Source organism: Mus caroli, chromosome 16 (genome assembly GCF_900094665.2).
Source record: "Mus caroli chromosome 16, CAROLI_EIJ_v1.1, whole genome shotgun sequence".
NCBI classification, from domain to species: Eukaryota; Metazoa; Chordata; class Mammalia; order Rodentia; family Muridae; genus Mus; species Mus caroli.
The window spans coordinates 25,925,469-25,948,632 of record NC_034585.1 but is presented as its reverse complement, the minus strand read 5'-3'; the positions used below and the strand labels follow the sequence as shown (position 1 = coordinate 25,948,632).

Sequence of the window (23,164 nt, the reverse complement as noted above, 5' to 3'; positions counted from 1 at the left end):
AATGCTCAGGAGAGTCACGAGGAGAACACGTACTTCAGCAGCCCTTCCTGTCTTCTGTGATGATTCCTCTGCCTCCTCCACTTAGGAGAAACTTTCTACTAAAATGCTTCTAGGTAAGAACAGGCTATAGGCTTCTAGCTTGGTGGGATTGCGCTGTGTGGTGATTTCCCTGCAGCCTGTACAACAGGCAGGGGAAAAAAATCAGGGTGAGATGAGAATGAAACTGGGCTCATCCTTGATTTTATTGCCACCAGAGCTGAACCAGGACTTGTAGAGTCTGGCCCAGAGCATTTGACCTTAGCCACTATTTAAGCACAGCACAATTCTGGGACAGCAAAGTACTCAGATAACGATTAATTCAGTCCCAAGTGCGCAACAATTTAAGGAATGTTTACACTGAGATTCCTTACAAAGCACACCTGGCTGCTTTCACAAGAGTGGGTACTGTGGATTCAGAGATTGTGCCTAAGATTTAGGGGCTAACGAGCTTTGACTGAGGGAAACGTAAGACCTGTGAGTTACCAGGCCTGGCCTGGCCCTTGGATAACAGTGTTATCTCAGGCTTTGGTAAAGTACACATGACATCATTCATAAGAATGGCTTTTATGGTCTAAAGGCTCAAGGTTTTAAGGGAAAGGGTCTGGGACAAGTAAAAACAGCAGTTTTGGGAGATCTGGGCAGAGGCTGTGTCATCGGAGAACAAAGGATCGCCAGACTGTAGAACTCCATCATTCCTGGCTTTCCAGGAAGAGCGGCTGCTCACCTCATTCCATCGAAGAGGTAAGCCAGGGGTTTAAGTTCCCTGGCTTCTCCTGTGCTTCTCTGTGAGCACGAGGCCTTTTTGTCCTCTGTTCTAAAGTAAACTTCCCCAATAAATGGTTCCAGAACCTTAGCCTCAGAAGAAGGAAAAGGCCCTGGCCCCCCAGCCTAGCCTGACATTCTGTGGGCTGACTTCAAGAAAGGGGCTTTGATTTTCTTTTTCATTTTGAACAAAGTTCTGCTGGCTCCTGTGTTTGTCTTTGAAAGTGTCGGATGAATCTCTGTTTCTAATTTCAGTATTTCTCCCTTTTTGCTCTTTCAAAAGGGGAACACCGCAGGTGGCCCTCTCAAACTCTGCTTGGTGGTGACTGTGACTCTTTTACCCTCCTCGCCTCCACTTTTGTGTCTGCGGGGGGGGGGGGGGGGACACTTTCATTCTCATTCTTGCAATGCTTCTAGGAGTTTCACAAAACTCATCGGCTCAAGATAACATTAAAAAGATTCTTATCAGGAAAAAGCACGTTTCCTGTCTCTGCTGCTCTGCGTGGTTAGAGGTTTATGGAGCATGGTGGGGTTTTTTTCCCCTAAGCTCTTATCCTCTGTGTGTGTGTGTGTGTGTGTGTGTGTGTGTGCACGTGCTCGTGTTCATGCATGTGTTTGTATATACACATATACCTGGAGCAACACAGTAGCTGGGAAGTAGGTGAGATAAAGAATCAAGAATGGGCTTTTTCAAATACTTCCTGCTCCTGGGAAATGGCTGAGGCTTCCTAGGTCGAACAGTTCCACTCTGAGACAGATTAGTGTCCCCAGTGACCTGGGGACACTCTTGTTGCTGTTGCTAGAATTCTATAACACTAGAAATGTGTGTGTGTGTGTGTGTGTGTGTGTATCTGTGCCTGTATCTATATGACTAATGTTCGAATATCTTTGTATAGATGTATCTGCGTGCACAACATATTTCTAGAAACTTCCATATTTGTTTTCGGGGCCTTCTTAGTCACACCGTCAGGTTCAGTCCTCTGGAGGAGTTGTTGTTTGCCCTGCTTTTGGGCTGTTCAGGTCCATGTGAAAGTCCCATGTGGTTCTCATCGCCAGGAACGCCAGAGGTACCTGTCTGCCAGAAAGGAAGCAGAGTTTGGAAAAGGGAGATGGAATGCATGCCCCATGGGTGGAACCTCCCTACTGTGCAGTAACCGGCTGTGTGCATCCAGACGGGAGGCATAGGAATTCAAAAGTGTGTGCATGCTAAAGGAATGGAGGGTCCCCTGGAGTCCCCAGTCTCCTCGGCTCTGAGAGGTGTGCTGTCAGAAGTGCATGCTCTATCAGTAGACATGGAAGCAGTCAGAATGGCGGGTCAGTCTGTGTTCTCCAGCATTGCTCTGTGTCTTCCCTGCTCTGGACCTCAGAATCCCTGTCCCACCCTCACCCTGCCCCCTGCCATGAGGCTCAGGTCCTTTACATCCTAAAGGGAGTAAAGTAGTTTAGGAGCCCAGTAACATAAAAGAAATCAGGGATTCAGCCTTCTGTTTGCTCTCAGCACATGGATATACTTCTGCTTCAGACAAACTGGGTATCTCAGCTTGACTTCGTGAAAAGAGTATGATAATCAGATTTTCTGGTTCTGTTCCGCCCTCACTGCTGCTTAGAGCCCACAAGACTGTTTGTGGGAAGACGTGAGTGAGTGTGTGTGTGTGTGTGTGTGTGTGTGTGAGAGAGAGAGTGATGGGGGGGATATCTGTGTGTGTGTATGTATGGATGGATGGTGTCTCTTTGTGTGTGGTATGTGAACATCTGTGTATATGTGGTATATGTATGTGTGTGTTCATCTGGGTGGGGTGAGTATCCATGTGTCTGTATGGAATGTCTGTGTGTGTGTGTGTAGTGTATGTGTGCTGACTCTGTGTTTGTGGTGTCTCTCTGTGTTATGTGAGCATCTCTGTGTGTGGTGTATGTGTGTGCTCGTCTGGGGAGAGGGGTGTGTGTGTGTATGTGTTGTGCCTCTCTGTGTGTATGGTCTTTGTGGGGTATGTGAATGCTGTGTGTGTATTGTTATTTTACTTTCCCCTTTGTATGTAACAGAAATGCTGAACATTAGATTATTATGCAACCTGTTTTTAATTGAGATGGACTTAAATGTTTGTAATGGACAGAGACTTGAAGGTGACAGTGTGTAACCTGAGAAAGTCAATCCCAACAGACCCCAGCTTTTCCCTTGTTGCTCTTGGATGGCTTACCCTGTGGGAAGACAGCTGCCATCCTGAGGACAGTGTACCCTTCCCTCATGGAAGCCCGTGTAGTATTATGAACTAAGACGTCAGATAGCAGCAGGGACTTAAGTTCTTTGCTCAAAGATTCATAAATGGATGTTTCTTCCAACAAGGTCTTCAGATAACAGAAGTCTCTAACCAAGACTCAACTGCAGTCTCGTGAGAAAGTATAAATAAGAAATGCTTCAAGCTGGCAGTGGTGGTGGCACACGCCTTTAACCCCAGCACTCAGGAGGCAGAGGCAGGTGGATCTCTTAGGTTGAGGCCAGCCTGGTCTACATGCCAAGTTCTAGGACAGCCAGGGCTACACAGAGAATCCCTGTCTCAGGAAAGCAAACAAAACAAAACAAAACAAAATAAAACAGCAATATTTCTCCCTCCCTCCCTACTCCTCCCACTCCCAGGCTGATCGCCTAAAATGACAGCTTAGAAAAATTGAAGGATAAGAGATATTTATGGTTCATAGGTCTCCAAGGGGACTTTACTGTGCCATGGTAGGTGGCCGACATAAGAATGGCTGGATAGTACCACAGATTGCCTCAGTTTTCTGTTTGCTCAGGTGGTCCAAGGGTGTGAAGCTTCTGGGACTTATGGATACCTGCTACCACCCAGATGCTTTCTCTCAAGTCTGGAAAATGTGCAGTGGGCTTCCCAAACTAGATAGTAACCTGGGGATCATTGGGAACACAGAGAACCAGGTCACCTGACCCAGGAACGTAAGATTCTCTTTTCCACTGTTCAGGTCTGATAATCCTGTTTGCTTCAGGGGTGTCAACTTTTCATTCCCTTTGGGAGCTTGCCTAATGTCTTTTGCCTTTGGGATGCTACACGGTAATGAGCTGTTTTGTTCTTGCCTTTGAGCCCAGCTTCCAACACCTCATCCAAGGGCTCAGCATTGAATATACCAGGGGTCAAGACTAGAGACACAGTGCAGTGCCAACATTTGAGCTGTTGCCTGCTATTCTTCTTAAAGAACAGACATGTTTATGTATGAGAGTCTCTTGGTGTATACAGATTTCAGAGGCTCCTTGGGGAAAGAGAAGGACCCAGGAGGGAGTAAGTAGCTATGGAGAGTGCTATCAGGAGGAAATGTGTTGACTAGAGTGAGGGAGCAGAGAGCCTTGTGGCTTCTTTGCTTAACAGATACAGGCAGAGTTTTTGGTACGAACAAAGCATATTTTAAATGTGCTTTAAATTCACCAATAATTCATGAATTCAAAAATTCATCCTAATTTCAAAAAGGTTCTGCAAGCATCATAACTGTACTCAGTGTGGTCTTTGATGTATCATCATAAGATGTCTGTTTCAACCAAGTATATCAATGTATTGTGTTGTAGGATCTGCATTTGCTTAAAGGGAAAATGGTATAGGTGACTAAGGGCTTTTATATTCCCTATGGTGATATGTCATATCGCCGTGTCACCATTTTTGGGTGCTAAGTCACCTAGTGTGCTGGTTAGTTTGTGTCAACTTGACACAAGCTAGATCATCGAACAGGCAGGAGCTTCAATTAAGAGAATAGCTCCGTAAGATGATGGGGCTATAGGCAGGCTGATAGAGCATTTTCCTAATTAGTGATTGATATGGGAAGGTCCAGCTCTTTGTGGGTGGTCCCATTGCTGGGCTGGTGGTGCTGGGTTCTATAAGAAAGCAGGCTAATCTTAGAACTGGGAACAAAACACCCATGGAAGGAGTTACAGAGACAAAGTTTGGATCTGAGACGAAAGGATGGACCATCTAGAGACAGCCATATCCGGGGATCCATCCCATAATCAGCTTCCAAATGCTGACACTATTGCATACACTAGCAAGATTTTGCTGAAAGGATAGAGCTGTCTCTTGTGAGCTGTCTCTTGTGAGGCTATGCCGGGGCCTAGCAAACACAGAAGTGGATGCTCACAGTCAGCTATTGGATGGATCACAGGGCCCCCAATGGAGGAGCTAGAGAAAGTACCCAAGGNGCTGGGGGGGGGGGGCTCTGCAACCCTATAGGTGGAACAACAATATGAACTAACCAGTACCCAGGATCTCGTGTCTCTAGCTGCATATGTATCAGAAGATGGCCTAGTCGGCCATCAGTGGTAAGAGAGGCCCATTGGTTGTGCCAACTTTATATGCTTCAGTACAGGGGAACTCCAGGGCCAAGAAGTGGGAGTGGGTGGGGAAGCGTGGGTGGGACTTTTGGGATAGCATTGGAAATGTAAATGAAATAAATAAAAAAAATTTAATCACACACACACACACACACACACAAATGAAAGCAGGCTGAGAAAGCCATGGTTTGCAAGGCAGTAAGCCATGCCCCATCCATAGCCTCAGCATCAGCGTCTGCCCCACTTGAGTTCCTTGCCTGACTTCCTTCAGTGATGGACTGTGACCTGGAAACCCTTTGCTCCCCAAGCTGCTTAGGTCGTGGTGTTTCATCACAGCAGTAATAAACCTAAGACATCTTGGAAACCTTACGCGGCAGCTTTGGAGAGGGCCATTGGAGGAAAGCGAGACCTGAGCAGGGGGAGTGTGTCACATTCTCATCTAAGCAGGCAATTCTTTTTCAGTATTGTATTTACTTGCTAAGCTGTCATAATAAAACATGGGCACGGTGGAGTAAGTGACACAAATTGATTTCCTCGTATTTCTAGAGGCTAGAAGTATTAGATCAAGGCATTGGTGATGCTCACAGTCTCTTTTACACCATGTCTTCATCCGTCTTCCCTTTGTGCATACCCGGTGTTTCATTGTGTCTGATTTTTCTGATATAGGGACACTGATCAGTATGGACTGGGATCCACCCAACCGGGTTCACATTTCCTTCAGTCCTGTCTTCTCAAGTCTTTATCTTCAAATACAGCCACATTCTAAGGGATTTTAGAACGAGTTTTTGGGTGACACAGACTACCCCACCTTAAGCATCCCCTCACGTGTTAGAGGTTCTTGTGAAGCAAGGTTTAAGTCTCTACCGTGGTGTTAAAACAGAGAGACCTCTAAAGAGACTGGATCCGCTTTCTGCCATTCTGGAAATAAGTTCTGAGATGCTCTCTGTGGGTAACATGTTGTTAAAGTTAGAAATGCCAACAGTGATAAAGGCCCCTTTGAATGACACCCTGATTTACTGTTAAGGAAGCCGAGAGCCAGGGAGTGACTTAACCAGGTTTATAATTAGGTCTTTTGGGTTACAACCCAGTTCTACCCACTCTTAAGACAAATGAGAACAGTAAGCAGACACTCTAACCTCACAGTTGCCTTCAGCTACATCCCAGAGGTGCTCCCATACAAGGGTGATGTGACTTTTCTTGTCAAGCTTGGGGGAGGGAGCCTGCGATGGACACCTCACAGGGAGTGTGCTGAGGACAGTGTGGAATCAAAGCTTTCTCTCCAAAGGCAGACTTAAAAAAAAGAAAAAGAAAATTCTTTCTTCTTTCGGATCTCCTAAAGGAGGATGGGTTTCTCAGCATGAGCTGAGGATCAAGGCTGGTGAGTTTGTAACAGAACAACAGGTCAGCAACAGACGGTAGTTAAAGTGATCTACTCAGGGGTTTAATTTGGAATTGAGGAGGGAAATGGTTCCATGTGTCTAACAGACAGCTGCCATGTTTTGCAGCATCACGTCAGATTGTCCCCATTTAATTTTGGAATCTGTGCAGTGACATGGAGAGCTGAGGTGTACGTGGCTTCTCTCTAAGTGGAGGTCAGATTTGCAGATGTGTGTTTTAAAGAAACCTTTTGAAGACCACACAATCAGATACAAGTTTTGGTCTTAAAAACCCATACCTGTGCTAGGAAGCAGCTAGCTGTGCCCACGGCCAGTCCAGCTTTGGGAAGAGATCCTGTATGACATCCCAATGGCTTTCCAGTTAGACTCACTCTCCTGAAGCCGGCTGGACACCTCTCAGGAAGTCATTAAGAGAGAATGGAATTCCAGACGTTTCCTAGTTAGAAGCCTGGGTTGGACTCTCCTCACTGGCTACAGGTTGTTTATAAAGTAACTTATCTGAACACATAAACAGAGACGTTAGACTCTGCACTCGCTACAGGTTGTTTATAAAGTAACTAAGTCATCCCAATGCCAATGCGGGGATGTCTGGATGTTTTTTAACATACACGAGTACTTTGCTGGGCATATTTTATCTGTGTTCATCGTGAGATGGAATATTTGTACTGTAGATCCACTGGATTTCAACAGATGATTTATTCAATGAAATTTGAGATAGACTTCCTGCCAGAAGGAAAGAACAGTCACGACTGCAATGGTTTCTATTCTCAGGGAGTTTGTATCCTGGTAAGGAAAAAAAAGTCGTCTTTAATATAATAATTTCAGTTTTGAATGCACGCTGCTTTGAATAAGTTCTCCAAAGGAAGAAAGTATGATTCTCGGAGATAATGGGAGCAGGGGAAAAGGAAAGCCTGCTCCAGGCATGAAGGATCTGCTGGCAAGAATGAAGGATGAGGAATTAGTGAAGTGCTCTGGGAAGGGCTGGAGAGAATGTCCTGGAAGACAAGGACTTTAACGGACTGAGCGTCCTGTGTAGAGAACTACATAGGAGACGAGAGACTGGGTTTTATTTTTTTCTTTTTCCTTTTGTGTGTGTGTGTGTGTGTGTGTGTGTGTGTGTGTGTGTAACTGGGGCAAATCACTCTCTTGGGCTACGGACTCTTCTTTATGTTATGTCTGAATTTGAGTCCAAATCTGAGTGTCTCGGGTCCCTCCTTTGTATAAATTGGCGACATGCTTACCGTGGGTGGGACAATACTACAACCTGAGGTGAACTTCCATTGACCTCCAGTTGTCAGGTCCAGCTATAGAGAAAAGGAAAAAAAAACAAAAAACAAAAAACAAACCAACAAAAGCATGGCTTTATGTCCTGGGAATGCAAAGGATGTTGGGAGCAGAGAAGAACGGGGGTCTTTATGCAAGCAAGCTTTCTACCAGAAGGTGAAGTACAGTTTAGCCTAAGCATCCTATGAAAAAGCTGTGTAGTATCTAAAACTATTCACCGAAACGTCAGTGACATTGGGCAGCACTCTAAAGAAGCAGTCCCCAACTTGTAGAGGCTCCACAGGAAAACACATTTACATTACGATTCATAAGTAGTAATGCAGTAGCTGCAAAACAATTTTATGGTTGGGGGTCATCTCAACACGAGGGGCTGTAGCTGTATTAAAGGGCCACAGCATTAGGAGGGTTGAGAAACACAGCTCTTCAAGAGCCATATTCTGGGGCTGGAGAGATGGCTCGGTGGTTAAGAGCACTGACTGCTCTTCCAGAGGTCCTGAGTTCAAGTCCCAGCCACCACATGGTGGCTCACAACCATCTGTAATGGGAGTGTCTAAAGGGTCCTCTTGGTTCTTGTTTGGTTTAGGGCCTGTCAGTAGATGCCCTTTCTGCAGCAGGGGCCCTGCCTGTGTGTCACAACTGCTGTTCATGAGAGATTTAGAAGTTCAGGTCAAGGATGAATTTCAGTTGGAAAGCAGAAGGAAGCCAGAAGGCTCCTGAGTGAGATGTTTAAAAACGGAGGGCGATTTTAGTGTTGTTTATTTGAGAAAGATACCTCGGAGCCCTTTTGACGGAAAGGAGCCTTTGAAGAGCTGTGCTGATGTCATTCATTGTTAGTTTGCTCGCTTTCTTATTTTCAGATATTTATTAATTTTGTGCAGAGCCTGACTCTAGGCCACCCAAGCTGGTCTTGGACTTGAAGTCATCCCTCTGCCTTAGACTTCAGAGTGCTGAAATTACAGGTGTGTCCCATCACACCTGGCTTAAAGATATTTTCTGTGTATCGTTGTGTGTCTTTTCCTGGGGGAGATGTCCGCTGACCCCTGTGACTGTGACTAATGGAAAAGACGCAGTTCATCTTGGTGGGTGGTGTAGTCTTTACCACCACCCCCTCATGGTATTTATAGTCAGTGTGGAATGGATATAACCTGCCATCAGACTACTGAGACTTTCACTTGATGGCAAACTGTCCTTGGAGAGATACATTTTCTTGTGTTAAGGACAGCGGAAACCATTCACTTTGTTGAAGGTACTTGGAGAGGGGAACCTTGACTAAGGAGTTCAGGATGTGGGTTTCCATGACAATCTGACGAAAAGAACAAATGTCACTAAGCTCAGATCGGTGTTCCAAAATGTATATGTTCAGCAGACATCTGTGGGGCTCTGGTTAATACAGATCTCCACGCCTTCCCCAGAATTAATACGTCAAAATCTCTGCGGTCCCAGTGGGTACTTAACAATTGCACCAAGTGGTTTCTTGTGCGGAAACAAGTAGAAGAAACACAAAGACTATAGATGCTTTTTTCCTTGCCTGCTTTTCCCTTCTCAGCTGGGCTTTGTAGCAGCCTTTTCAAGTATAAATGGCAATGATAGGAGCCCTAGGCAGTAGTAGCATTCCAAGTGAGAAGCTGGAGCCCAACAGAGCTAGTTTAATTAGCTGGCCTGGATAGCCAGGGCAGCATTTCCCTTTCTCACGCAATGCTGCCTCAGGATGCTGTCTGTCTGTCCTTCCAGGTGTCTTCTCGCCTGTGATTGTCTTTCTCTTTACAGCATCCCGAGTGTAATGGGGAAACGTCTAATAACAATAATCAGTGTGTGTCTCCCCTCAGTTTTACATCTCTCACATTAGTGCAATCATAGAATTTATGATGTATTTTTAATTTTTATTTTTTTACAACTCTTGAGAAATGGTGAATCTTATATTCAATAAGAGACAAAGGCTTAGTTAGCTGAGGTTAGCTTCATTTATAGTCTGAAATGCAAATGCTAAGAGGCTGCCACACCCAGGGGACATTTCTGTGCATCAGGGAACTGGTTTTAGATGAGCTCTCTGCCTTTCTTAATACTAGTTATTGATAGCTAAGTAAACACGTGGCCCCAAGCTCCGTGGGTTTATAAGTGAGTAGTAGTATCCTCCATAGAGTCTTGGGACCAAGTGTCAGGAGGAGGCTTAGCTGTGGTGGTTCTGATTTGGCATTGCCTGGAAGGCTGTGGTTCATGCTTAGCTGGAATTGCTATCACCCACCTACTTGACTGGTGTTGAAGGAACCATAGTGCCAACATAAACATCTTCACAGCGTAGCGGCTGGCTTTCTCCAAAGATTCCAGGGACCAAGGCAAGGAAGGAAGTCACAGTGCTGTTAATGCCTGAGCTTCAGAAGTCACTGCTAGCTCTTCTTCTTCTTCTTCTTTTTTTTTAAGATTTATTTATTTATTATATGTAAGTACACTGTAGCTGTCTTCAGAGACTCCAGAAGAGGGCATCAGATTTCATTACGGATGGTTGTGAGCCACCATGTGGTTGCTGGGATTTGAACTCAGGACCTTCAGAAGAACAGTCAGCGCTCTTAACCACTGAGCCATCTCACCAGCCTTTTTTTTTCTTTTGTTTTGTTTTGGTTTTTCGAGACAGGGTTTCTCTGTATAGCCCTGGCTTTCCTGGAACTCACTCTGTAGACCAGGCTGGCCTCAAACTCAGAAATCCGCCTGTCTCTGACTCCCAAGTGCTGGGATTAAAGGCAGCGCCACCACTGCCCTGATGCTAGCTCTTCTGTACATGCATTTGGCGTACACACTAGCCCTGGCTCACAGGGAGGCTTTGCACATTGCGTGGGTGTCTGGAGGTGAAGGGCCACTGGGGCTGGCTCTGTTTCCCTTCTGCTGTAGGGGCTTTGCAGCATTAGATTTGTCTTCATCATCATGGCCATTTCATCTCCTTATGCCGTTTCTTAAAATGAGAATTCTCTCTGACTGCTGCCCCATTCTAGCATTTCTGAAAGTTTAATGAGTCCACAGATTGGTCAGCGTCACCAAAGCACAATGTCTGATTCTGTAGGTCTTGGCTCAGTCAGTCATGAATCAGACCGGAGACTTGGTGTTCTCACTTGATCCTGGATTTATATGTGACGCCCTAAGTGTCAAAGCAAGTAGAGTTAGCAAGCCTAAAGCAGCAAGGACTCCAGGGCTCCCGCCTCCTCTATTTCTTTGGAAGACAAACAGGTCTGTGAGAAGGAAGTAGAGAACAGCCGCTTCCTCCGAGAAGTCAGTTAAGACGGAGGTATGCAGTGGAGCAGAGTCCGGTAGTGGGAGGGAGGAGGCAGCATGCTGCAGCTGTGAGCATCTTCTCAATGAAGGTCAAGTTTCAGGCAGCAACAGATGGGCGCTCCAAATGGAAAGGTAATTAACCAGCAGGGGTGGAGGGCACTTGGGAAAGGATGAAATGGAACTCAAAACAGTAAAGTGAGATGGGCTAGTGCTTTATTCAGACCACAGATATCTGCTGGTGGATCCGTAGTCCTCCCTTCTCACTTTGCTACCATCTTCCTCATAGACAGACAGACAGACACACACACACAGACATACACACAAAGACACACAGACATGCACTCACACATGCATACTGACTTGCTCACTCACTCACACACTTTTGAAACATTAGCAATCAGAAAAACTCTGGGCTCAAAAAGTGTTTCACCAAATAAAATTACAGCTGAAGTGGTCCCATGAGAGCCACATGCCTTAAATCTGCTTAGATAGAAGCCGAAATGCTGGCCAAGGAACCTGCTTTTCTTGCCTCCGAGTAAGCCTTCTCTCCTGTGTGCTTAAAACATCTCTTAAGGGGAGCATACTGAGTGCCACAAGAATGGAGCAGTGTCTGTTTGGTCTCACTGTACCACTCTGCTTATGTGTAAGCACAAACGTCCAGCCCCGTGGAATAGAACAGGGAAGTCAACACTATGTGTGGTGAGAGCGAACTCTGGACCTGTGAAGCAAACAGAAAACATGGTAGGCTCTTCATTCCATGCAGGGGGAATCCTGTTTTTGACATCTAGTGATTTGGAGGAACAATACCAATGCTAGGATGGCTCTCAGCATTGAGTGCAGCGTCTGCTTTGCATGTGTTCTTGGTGCCGTGAAGGTGGGTGTTGATCTGCACTGCCTAGGGTCTCCACTGTAGAAAATTCATTCCGTAGACGGAACAGTTACTTTCAGTGACACAACAGTCATTGAGTGCGGTACTCTACTGAACATTAGCCAGAGAGTACATACGTGCCTGGCAGGAATGCAAAATACTGTAACCACTTTGAAAACGAATGTGACACTGTGTTAAAAAAAAAATAAGTTAATGCATTCATGCTGGGTTACCATACCAGTTACACTCCCAAGAATTTACCAGAGATGGATGCAATTTATAGCAGCTACACAAAGGCCTGCACACGAACATTTACAACAGCTTTATTCAAAATGGCAAGAAAGCGGTGAACAGATAGATAGATTGTGTTATATGCATACAATGGGCCACGGCCCAGCAGTGAAAAAAAAAGTAGCTTTGATGAATCGAGGCGGATGAAACTTACCAACGTCATGCTAACCAGAAGAAGGCAGCCAAACAAGGTTACCCACTGTTCCATTTAGATTTTATTCAGAAAATCCCAAAGTTATCCCCACAAATGAGATAGGAGGTTGCCTAAGTCTTAAGAAGGACATTGACTACAAAAGGCAGGAAGAGAAGTGTGAGAGACAATAGAAATTCTCCATTTCGTTCCCTCCCTCCTGCGAGGAAATGACGCATCTTAGCATCCTCATGACCAGGAACCCAGGCTTCCGTGGCCCAGTCCTGGAGTGGACTGGAGCCTTGGCTTCTCACATTCTAGTACAAGTCAGTTGTCACCTCCCTTCTCTGCCTGTGTCGACCCCAGCACCCAGCAGATTGTTCACCTGCCCATGGCTTTGGGTGTCCTCATTAGAAAATGAAGCGGATTTGTTATCCAGCTGATAACCCCCCCAGGACACAGCTTCTCATCATTGTGTGTACACACACCATTTTGCCTTTATGTAGGTGTCAAGGGGGGTGGGAAGCAAAATGGAATCATTCATGTTTTCAGAGGAGTGTCCTGTAGGTGGCTGCCAGGAGGCCAGGAAACAGCTAAGGCTTCACGCCACCGGCTTCTTGTAATCCAGAGCACCCGAGAGTCAGGGTGATGTGGATTCGTTTCACCTCCTGATTCTTGCACTGCTCACTTCACTTCTTGATGAACATTCCATGAGCCATGCTGACTCCTCCCCTCCAGTCTCTGGGGGTTTTAAGGACAGTGAGGGTACATTCCTGGTGTGACCACACTGGGCTCTCTATGACACACATCTTAGTTTAGCTTTGTCATCTTTTTTTTTTTTTTTTTTTTTAGTAAAACCTGAGTGGTCCTAAGCCCAGGAACATTATCTGCCAGCAGTCCTGGCCAGAGCCATTGCCGTACCTGTATGTATTAATAGTGAATGCTTATGGGTGTGAATCCAACCTCACTAGTTTTTATGGTTGACTCTTACGAGAAGCACGACCTTTGCTTTACAGCTGTGATGGTATTCTAAGTAACTCTTCCCTCCTCCCTTGAGAAAAAAAAAACCCTCCAGTCACACAATTGTGTGTCAGATTTGCACAGCAACAGCTAGCGCTAATGCAGAGACACCTAGAAAAGCGTCAACTCTCAAACATACCTAAGATAATAGAACCGGCTCCTCTTTGGCATCTTGTGCCCACGTGCTCTGTGCGCCTTGACTCGGTTTTGCTTCCTAACCTTCGCCTTCCAGTAGTCAGCGGTCAGTTAGACTTCGGCTTCTAACAAGTCCTATCTGGCTCCTTGGACCGCTGCATATCATATTTTTCTGTAGCTAAAGGGAGGAATCTGAGCTTGAGAGTAAGTATGCTATTTTCAAGGCTGCAGAAGATCTATGTGTTAAATCTCTATGTGGGCAAGAAAGCACCTGCTGTTTTAGGTGGCGAAGATTTCCCTACTGGCCAAAGCAGAATTGCTATCTTCTTGAATAGTTTTTGAGCCTGCTAATTAAAGAAACTGGAGCCAAGACGACTGGCCGTCGTGGGAGACGATGAGGGCGAGATCCCAGCATCATTCTGGAGCCGCTTCCTCCAGCCCCCGGCACACTCTCTTTGTGTGGGTTATTTAATAAATTCATTTCACAACCCATAGAGCACAGTAGGAAACAATGCAATTACTGAACCATAGGAACACAGCTGCCAACATCTTGTTGATTCAGAATTGTCCAAACACTTCCATGTGGGGGCGGGACGGATGCAATTTGCTGGTTCAACAGTTGACATTGATAAATTGGAGTTTCGTTTCCTCTGCCTTCTGTTGGAGGTACTAATGAACATTGAAAGGCTAGAGAAACAGAGAGGGAAGGGAGACTCTCGCCTCATCTGCATACTAAGTAATTGGGCCCGGGAAACACGACACCAGTAGGTAATGAGTGGACATATTTGAAGCCACTAATAAAAGCCAAATAAAATTAGACTTGTGAAATATTAATTCTGCTTGCACATTGAGTGGTCTGGAGTCTTTATCCTCAGGAGAAAGTGTTTCTTTTTCCTAATATTCTTTCATATGTTTCGTGAAATGTTCTTTTATGTTAAATGGGGCACCGTGCCAAGATTCCTTGGCTTCTGGACAGTGATCTTTAAGGTCTCTTCCAAGCTGTGTTTCTTTTTCCCCCTCCCCCTTCCGTGGCATAAGAATCTGCCCGAGACAATCTGCACGCCCTCACAGGCTTCTGTTTTGCACAACATTCAGCTCCTCGTTCGTTCAACAAGTGTATGATGTGCCAGAAATAAAGGAGGTGACCATCTGGAAGCGTCCTCCAGGGTCCCTCTCCAGAGCTGCCGTCCTAACAGGGAAATGGGAAGATAGAGGAGCTGAGGGGTGTGCTAGAGGGCTCAGGGCAGGTTGGAGGCCCGGAGGAAGCTGCTTACTGTCCTGACTGACCACTGCCGGCAGCTTCCAGCATTTTCAGGTAGATTCCTGAAATAGATCCATAGATGCTGGGCATGGGAAGTGTCCCGGGGACCGCTGTGTGCCTCGCAGGCTCTCAGAGCCGTTTTCGGTATGGGGAAGATTGTGAGTGCACCCAAAACCATGGATGATTGCTGGGATGACAACATACACGGAGAGAAAAAGGATGCTATACAGAGGCTGGAGGGAACTGGGTTGATGCCGATCTGACATGCAAGGATTAAAACATTTAAATGGAAAACCTCATTCATATAATTTCATATTTCCCTTCTTACATAGAGGCCGCGGGCCACAAATGAACTTCATCACACCTTTATGGAATCACCCATTTTTAATCAAACCATTACACTAAAAGATTCTATGACAGGTTTTCTGTTCTGCTCGTTCATATGAGGTAACTGATATCCACAGATGTGAGATCTTGTTTCTCTCTGAGCCAATTTGGGCTGGGGTGGACCTCAGTGGGAGAGAGCTCTACCTCTGAATTCTCACCAGCCTAGAGGAAGCACTGTTGTCTCTATTATCAGCCAGCTTCTAATTTGTGCTTCAAGTCTACTTGAGGTCTTCTTACCTGCCAGCCTCCTTTAGTCATTTGTTTTGGTTTTGGTTTTTGATTTTTGTTTGTTTTAAATCTGGCAAATCAGATGCTCACAGAGGCTCAGGTGTGAAGATTCACGTTGCTTTAAAGGATGAATTCTTCTGGAGTAAGTCGCGCTTTGATCTGAGTTTATTCTCACATCCAAAACTCTTGCAGTAAATCCGGATACATCCTGACAAGAGATTTCCTCTCCTCTCTTTTTTGCTCACTGCCAAATCCCTGCTGACCATGAATGGAGACGTGTTAGGGTGACCTTGTCCTCGTAGAAAGGTCATTCAGCTGTCAATGGGATGTCCGCAGGGGAAAAGAAACAGGGCTTATTTTTAGGGCTTATAATTTTGCTTTAATTTTCTTCACAAGTCTGTTTTATTCATAGACACCAGGTGTGTTTTAAATCCTTACTTAATGTCTGTGTGTATGTATGTATGTATGTATGTCCATACGTACAAACGAGTATGTATGTATGTATGTGCATACCTACAAACGAATGCACACATGTGGAAGGGCGATGGTGCACATGAGGCAGGAAGAAAACTCACAGGCGTCTATTCTCTCCTACCATGTGGATTCATGGGATCGAATTTGGGTCATTAGACTTGGCAGCAAGCACCTCTACCCCCTGAGTCATCCCCTTCAGCCTACCACGTCTCCTTTAATAAAACAGATGAGCATGGGCAGTAGACTTTTAAAGATATTTTTTGATTGATTGATTGATTGATTGATTTAATATAACTACACTGTCACTGTCTTCAGACACACCAGAAGAGGGCATCAGATCCCATTACAAATATTTGTGAGCCACCATGTGGTGGCTGGGAATTGAACTCAGGACCTCTGGAAGAGCAGTCAGTGCTCTTAACCTCTGAGCCATCTCTTCAGGATCCCCTTCCCAAACTCCCCTCCCCCTCCCCTGCACTGGACTTTTTACATTGACCATTTCCATCATAGCCGCTTCTCGGAGTCCAGGGCATCCTGAGTAGTCTTTTCCTGTCTGAGTTGCCCTTGGGCAGTGTTAACTTGGAGAAGTGGTTTTCAGCATGCTGGGAGAAGCAGCCAGTAGGAACTTGGTGTTGGCTAGCTGTTTTTGGAGATTATGCAGCACTTATTTATTCATTGTTTGCTTATCTTATTTTACTTTGCTTGAGGCAGGGTCTTACTCTGTAGAGGAGGCTGGCCTTGAAGTCTCAGATCCACCGCCCTCTGCCTCCTGAGTGCTGGGATTAAAAGTGTGTGTGACACCTGCTTGGCTCTGTGTGCCGGTTTTTTTCTTTTGTTTTGTTTTGTGAGAAGGTGGTTATGTTGCCCAAGCTAGCCTTGAATTTGGCTCAGTGATCTTTGTGCTTCATCTCTTTAAGTAGTTGTGATTATAGGACTGTGCTACCATACCTACTTGATGGTTTGAAAGTAAGCCAGATTCATTTCAGCTTAAACCTGTTCTAAAGAGGATTTCAAAGTAATCTTGATTTTATTTTTAAGTGTGTTTTGTTCAAGCCATTTGGAAAGTTTAGTGTATTCAGTTTTGAAATTCAGATATGAAAATTGACTTTAATTTTGAATGTGTACTTATAATGTGTCAGATACGACTAAATGACTTCTGTTGCATTATTCCACGCTGTCACATCTGCTGGACAGAGACTTGTGGAAAACAGGAGTCAGCTGGATATTGTCATCAGTTTGGTGACCAGACTGCCATGAGAAGACTTAGAACTTTGACAGGTACAGTCTGTCAGCTCAGCATTTTATCAGTGGACTCAAAGTATAGGAGTCCTGGCTGAGGAATTAAGAGGGCCATGATCTACTCCTGGCTCAGGCACTGTCTTACTTAGCGTTTTATTGCTGTAAAGAGACACCCTGACCAAGGCAACTCTTATAAAGGACAACATTTAATTGGGACTAGCAGGTTCAGCAGTTCATTACCATTATGGCAGGAAGCATGGCAGCATCCAGGCAGACATAGTGGTGGAAGAGCCAAGAGTTCTACATCTTGATCCAAGGGCGACCAGAAGAGAGTGTCTTCTATAGGCAACCTGCAGGAGGGTCTCTTCCGCACTGGGTGGAGCTTAAGCATAGGACCTCAAAGCCCACCCTCTACCATGATGCATTTCTTCCAACAAGGCCACACCTCCTAATAGCACCACTCCTTGGGCCAAGTGTATTCAAATCACCACATTCCATTCCCTGGCTCCCAGAAGCTTCTTCAGGCATTGAGTCTGTGGGGAACAAAACTCTCTATAGTGTAATGCAGAACACTCAGTCCAACTTCAAAAGTCTCCATGGTCTATCACAGTCTCAGCAATGTTTGAAAGTCCAAAGTTCAAAGTCTCTCCTGAGATTCATTCAATCTCTGGACTGTAATCCCCTATGAAATCAAAATAAAAAACCAGATCATATACTTCGAACACTTACAAGCTGTGTGGCCTTCAGCTGCCCCATGGTCTTTAGTGTAAAGCCATCAGACAAGATGCTCTGGGGGCAAATGGTAGTGTTGAACTCATCCCTTCAGAGTTTACCCTTAGAAAAGCAAAAGCCATATGGGGCTCCCCATCGCCGCAGGAGAAGCACTGACTCCGCAGGGTAGGCTGCTCTTCATCACAGATGTATACCTCTCCTTCTTTTAGCCTTTGTGGTCTCCATCACTGTGAAATCGCCTTCTACACACTGGACTTCACTGTCCATAGCCCCTATCCCTCACCTTGGCTGTTTAGTCTGTTAGGATAACGTTTACAATCAGATCATACTTCCATGTAAAGTCATTGCCTGTGGTGCCTAGACGCACAGCAGACACTGTTTGGCAAGTGACTTAATAATACCATATTACCCTGGTATGGAGGATTAGAGGCTCCATGTGAGGAAAGGAGAGAAGAGGAGAGAAACAAAACCACCCAGGCATCTTGGTGGTGCTCAGCGTCTCCTGCCTGCCTCTCCTGTCCTCTTGCCTCTTAGCTGATGTCCCTCCTAGAACCCAGTTAATCTCCAGATACTGGGTTCTTATTCCACATAACTCTCTCACAAGGGCGGGTGCTCTCTTCTGCTGCAAGAGTGTGACACTCCAGTTGACCCCATTTGGGGTATTAAATGGCAGTTAGCATTTTCAATTCCAAGAGACAATCCCCACTTTCTTAATTGTGAACTTGGTAGAATCTAAGACAAGACAAGGGGGACAAAAACCAGAAAATTAATCTTTAAAAAATTTCTTTCTGTAGGTTTAAACGACTTGCTTGCCATTGGGTTCCAGATTCTTTTCTTTGGGGACCCCTGGCGTGTAAAAGCTTGCGCAGCTCGTCTCCTAGGGCATCCGTGGGGTTGTGAGAATGGTGGTGAGGAGTGGGGAGGCAGGGAAGGAAGTTCACACCACAGGCCCACGTGAGATGCTTGTGAGCCAGCGTTGGCTTTGGAGTTGGACACTTAACGGTATAACACAGAATCCCCAGAGGGTGTAGCTGGGGTGATCATTTAGCCTCCTGTGACCCATTTCTTCACATTAGCCAGGATGCCATGAAGACAACAGCAATATAAAAATACCCTGGGCCCTAAGTAGATGGTCAGCAGGAATTCGGGAATGGATGGACAGTGACGGTAATCTCTGGAGGCAGCAGCAGCATGCAGAGAGATATATGTGTGTTGTTATTTTGGGGATTTGTGCGATGAGACTTATTCTTCGTCAAGTGGGTTGTGGAGTGGACAGCAGGTGGTGGAGGTGGGACATGGCCCCTGCTCTTCATATGTGCAAATAAAAGCAAAGGAGCTGCTTAGAGAAGGGTCTGCTTTGCAGGGGAAGCCTGGGGCAGGATGGTGGAGGGATGCTATTAGAGATGTGCACACTTTTATCAGTATCCTTGCATCATCTGGCTGAGGCGACCATCAATACCGGAAGGGTAAGGTGTCATAGCCTTCACTGCCCTAAGATGGCTATACTTCCAGTGCCCATCATTTTCTTTCTAACCACTTTTCAAGAAACTTTCAATGTATCCTCGCCCTGCCCCGACACGGGGCCTTGTCTCTGGATGTTGAACTTTGAACTTTGAACGCCTTTCAGAGCAGGCTGAACTTAAGTATCCACATTGTTGGGAGTCACGGGGCCATTAGGTCAGCTCTGTTTATCTTGCATAAGTTATACAGCAGCATTCAGACGGCTTTGCTTTGTGTTTTACAGTGTGTTCATTATCACGTACGGATTTTAGAGAAGTAACCTGTCTGAAGGGTCGGGCACTTGAGTCTGGAGCTTTGACGTCTACAAATACATTGTTAATTATTGCGTTATTTTTTTAATTGAAAATTCAACAAAATTAGTCTTAGGAAAGAAATGAGTGTGTGGCTGGGAACTGAACTTGTTTCCCACTTGAACTTTGGCAGGAGTCGTCTCCTCCTCCTCCTCCCCTTCCTCCTCCTCCCCTTCCTCCTCCTCCTTTTACCATTGTTCTTGTTTAATGGACTTTTAAAGTAGAGGAAGGTCCCTGTCCACTTAGAGCTGGGGATATGAGGTTCAAGCTCCACACCAGGAATAATTAATTAATGTATTTATTTGAATAGACTAACACACTGGGTGAGTTGTAATATACTCTTACATATGCAAAGCTGTCACATGTATTTATCATGGTGGGGGTGACTTTTTAAGCCATTGGGTCTGTATCACTTAAGTCGTAACTACTTAATCACCCACTATGTCTCAAGACACAAAGAGCCGCTTTTTAATATCATCTTTTTGAAGCTCTGCCTTCACCAGCAACTTGCTAGCCTTGTTTACACACTCTCTTCTTACTTGGTGTTTGCTGTTTTGGCCCTAGGTGTGGAAGTGTGGACTTTGCATTGAGCAGGCAAGTTCTCTAGCAGTGAGCTTTGTCCCATACTCCTCTTTCACTCATGTTTTGAGACAGACTCACACTAAAATGCCCAGGCAGGCCTTGAACCAGCAATCCCTCTTGCCAGCCTCCTGACCTGTGCCAACCAACCTGACCAAATTACTATGTTTTGAAGATTTTATTTTCAACCATGTGTCTATGTCTCTGTGTAGATGTGTGCACCTGTGTGCAGGTAGCCGTGTAGCTCCAAGGAGCGTGTCAGATCCTCTAGAGTTGGGTTTACAGGTGGTTGTGAGCTGCCAGCGTGGATGCAGGGAACTGAACTTGGCTCCCTCTGGAAGAGCAGTATTTGCTTAGACAGCTAAACCATCTCTCCAGCCCTAGAGTGTGTGTGTGTGTGTGTGTGTGTGTGTGTGTTTTCAACCATAGCATCTCCCTCTGTTTCTCTTAAAACAGGCACATTTTTTATTCATAGACTGTTGAAAGTCAGAGAACATGACACACCATTTAGCATAGTCAGTTAATTTGCCGGTAAAGAAACAGAGGCGTGTAGGGGAGGTGACACCAGTCCTGGCAGGCTAGGGAAAGGCCCCAGGTGTCTTGCTTTGGACCCAGGGCTTGTCTGTAGGGCACTGGCTGAAGAAGGGCCTGCCTCTATGCTGCTGTGCTCTCAGGGGTAACCCTGCCCAAGCTCCTTACCTGCCTTGGGATGTCTGGATGTCCTACGAATGGTTTAGCAAAGGAGGAAAGCTGACCAAAAGAAAGCCTTTTTAGAAAGCTCAGAAATGATCAGAGAGAGGTAGGGAATTGAGGCCCCTCCGGAGCTCTGCATAGGGTAGATCTTTTTGTAAGCACTGATTCTGTTTTCTGCTGAAGGCCAGCCTCAGGCAGAATTGGGAAATAGGCAGCTTAGTATGGTGCAGTGACTTGCAAACAGATTTCTCTGAAAACAAAACACACACCCTTCTGCACACCTCCCCCCCTCCCAGGGAAGGAAGGAAGCAAGGAAGGAAGGAAGGAAGGAGGGAGGGAGGGAGGGAAGGAGCCCTCTGACTTCTAATGCAAACCTAGGAGGATGCCTGTGATCTAAAGAGGTGAGGAGTGGGTCAGGTGCTCCACATCTCTCTTTGAAATGCACCTTCAGCATCTGCCCTCACTCAGCTGGGCCCATGGGAGGCCTGCCTCTGGTTGCTGTTCGGAAAATGTACTGTAGTGTTCCGGATTCAGAACTCTGTAGGTAAACTCCATGACCACTAAGCCTTTTCTTTTCTAAAATCCTTTCTGCCAGTGTATTTAAAGATTTATCTATTTTATAGGTGTGAGTACACTGTAGCTGTCTTCAGACATATCAGAAGAGGGCATCAGATCCCATTAGAGATGGCTGTGAGCCACCACGTGGTTGCTAGGATTTGAACTCAGGACCTCTGGGAAAGCTGTCAGTGCTCTTAACCGCTGAGCCATCTCTCCAGCCCCAAGTCTGAGTTTCGTAAAGCTGGAGTCCAACATGAGACTTTGGTATTCACTACGCCAGATGGCCTGTAACATGCTTGAGCCATAGGAAGTACACATAAGCTCCCCCACACCCTGCTTTTCCCCTTTTGTCTCCTCTCACAGCCATCTTCAGGAGCCTGGGGTGGGGTGGGGGTCGGGGTGGGGCTCCTGCACTCTTCAAAGGAACTGTGCTATCCAGGACAACCCCAGCCACTCTTGACCCTTCAACTTAGGTTAGTCTGTCCATCTCTAGATCCTAGTCTCTGGAAGCTACAGCTTCTAGCGGAGAGGTTTGGTCTCCACCACCAACTACTCCACAGGACACACAGGCAAGGGAATTTCCTCCTCGAGGAGCCCCACAATCACTCAGTGAAAAAAGATGGCCTGCCTTCTGTCCCTGGCTGTGTAGAGTGTAGTCAGGGGCAATTTTCTAGAAAGGTGCAATTTGCTAGAAAGATGGGGTCAGGGGCATCATCCCAAATGGCTAGAACTTAGGACCAGAAAATTTAGTCATACTAAGAAATAAATATCACTCCAACAGAGGCCTTTAAACCTATCTTCAACCTTTAAAAACTGGTTGAAGGTTCAGGAGGCAGACACAGTTGGATCTCTGTAAGTTCGAGGCCAACCTGGTCAAAGCAGTGAGTTCCCAGCCCAGCCACAATTGCATACTATGATCCTGTCTTTAGTACACAGACATACACATACAGACACACAGACACAGATAGACAGACACACACATACACACATACACATACACACAGACAGAGACATACACAGGCACGCATGCACAATATCATACCCTAATGGTTGTAGGAAAAAAAGATTAAGAAGTTGATGTTGGAATTTGGTGACAAGGATAAAAGTCAGTAAAGGCACAGAATGCAATGGAGACCCAGTTCCTTGAGTGTCACTTGCAGTCTGGCTAGGGAGACCGTAGCCCTCTCTGGGGTACGTGCTGTGTTCTGCTATGCTTGAGTGCATTTTGCTTACTGTTACTACTTAGTTTACAAAATATTAGCATTTTGAGAAAGCTATATATGAAAGAACAGTATTTGAAGTGTGTTTACTGTAACTCCCCGGCTCACCAGCCCTATACATGTCAGCTCATGTATCAAGACAGGCTGTTTGTGGAACACAGTGACCCCCAACACTTAAGAACACAAGGGAACACGAAACAGAAGTCTCCATCCTGCTGAAATTCATGGTTTTGTATAAGTCACAGTATGAGTCTTGTAAACTACCACCCTAAGCAGAATACTGTGCAGAGAGGAAAGGGATGTGCCCACGCGCAGCCGTGAACTGCTAGGAGGCAAACGTTTTTAAGGCAGGTAGAGTTAGCATCCTTCCTGTAGGTAAGGAAACGGGGCCAAACACAAACTACAAACAAGAGTGCAGGGGGTGGGGGGCGCATTGGGAGGTTGGCTATCCAAACCAGTGTTCGATTGCTGGAG

General features: G+C 45.8%; 1 protein-coding gene across 3 annotated transcripts in view; it reads left to right on the top strand.

Annotated features, from left to right (window-relative positions):
• Nucleotides 1–23,164, top strand: part of Mb21d2 (Mab-21 domain containing 2) — a 98,869-nt gene that overhangs the window by 59,388 nt on the left and 16,317 nt on the right. The window lies entirely within an intron of this gene.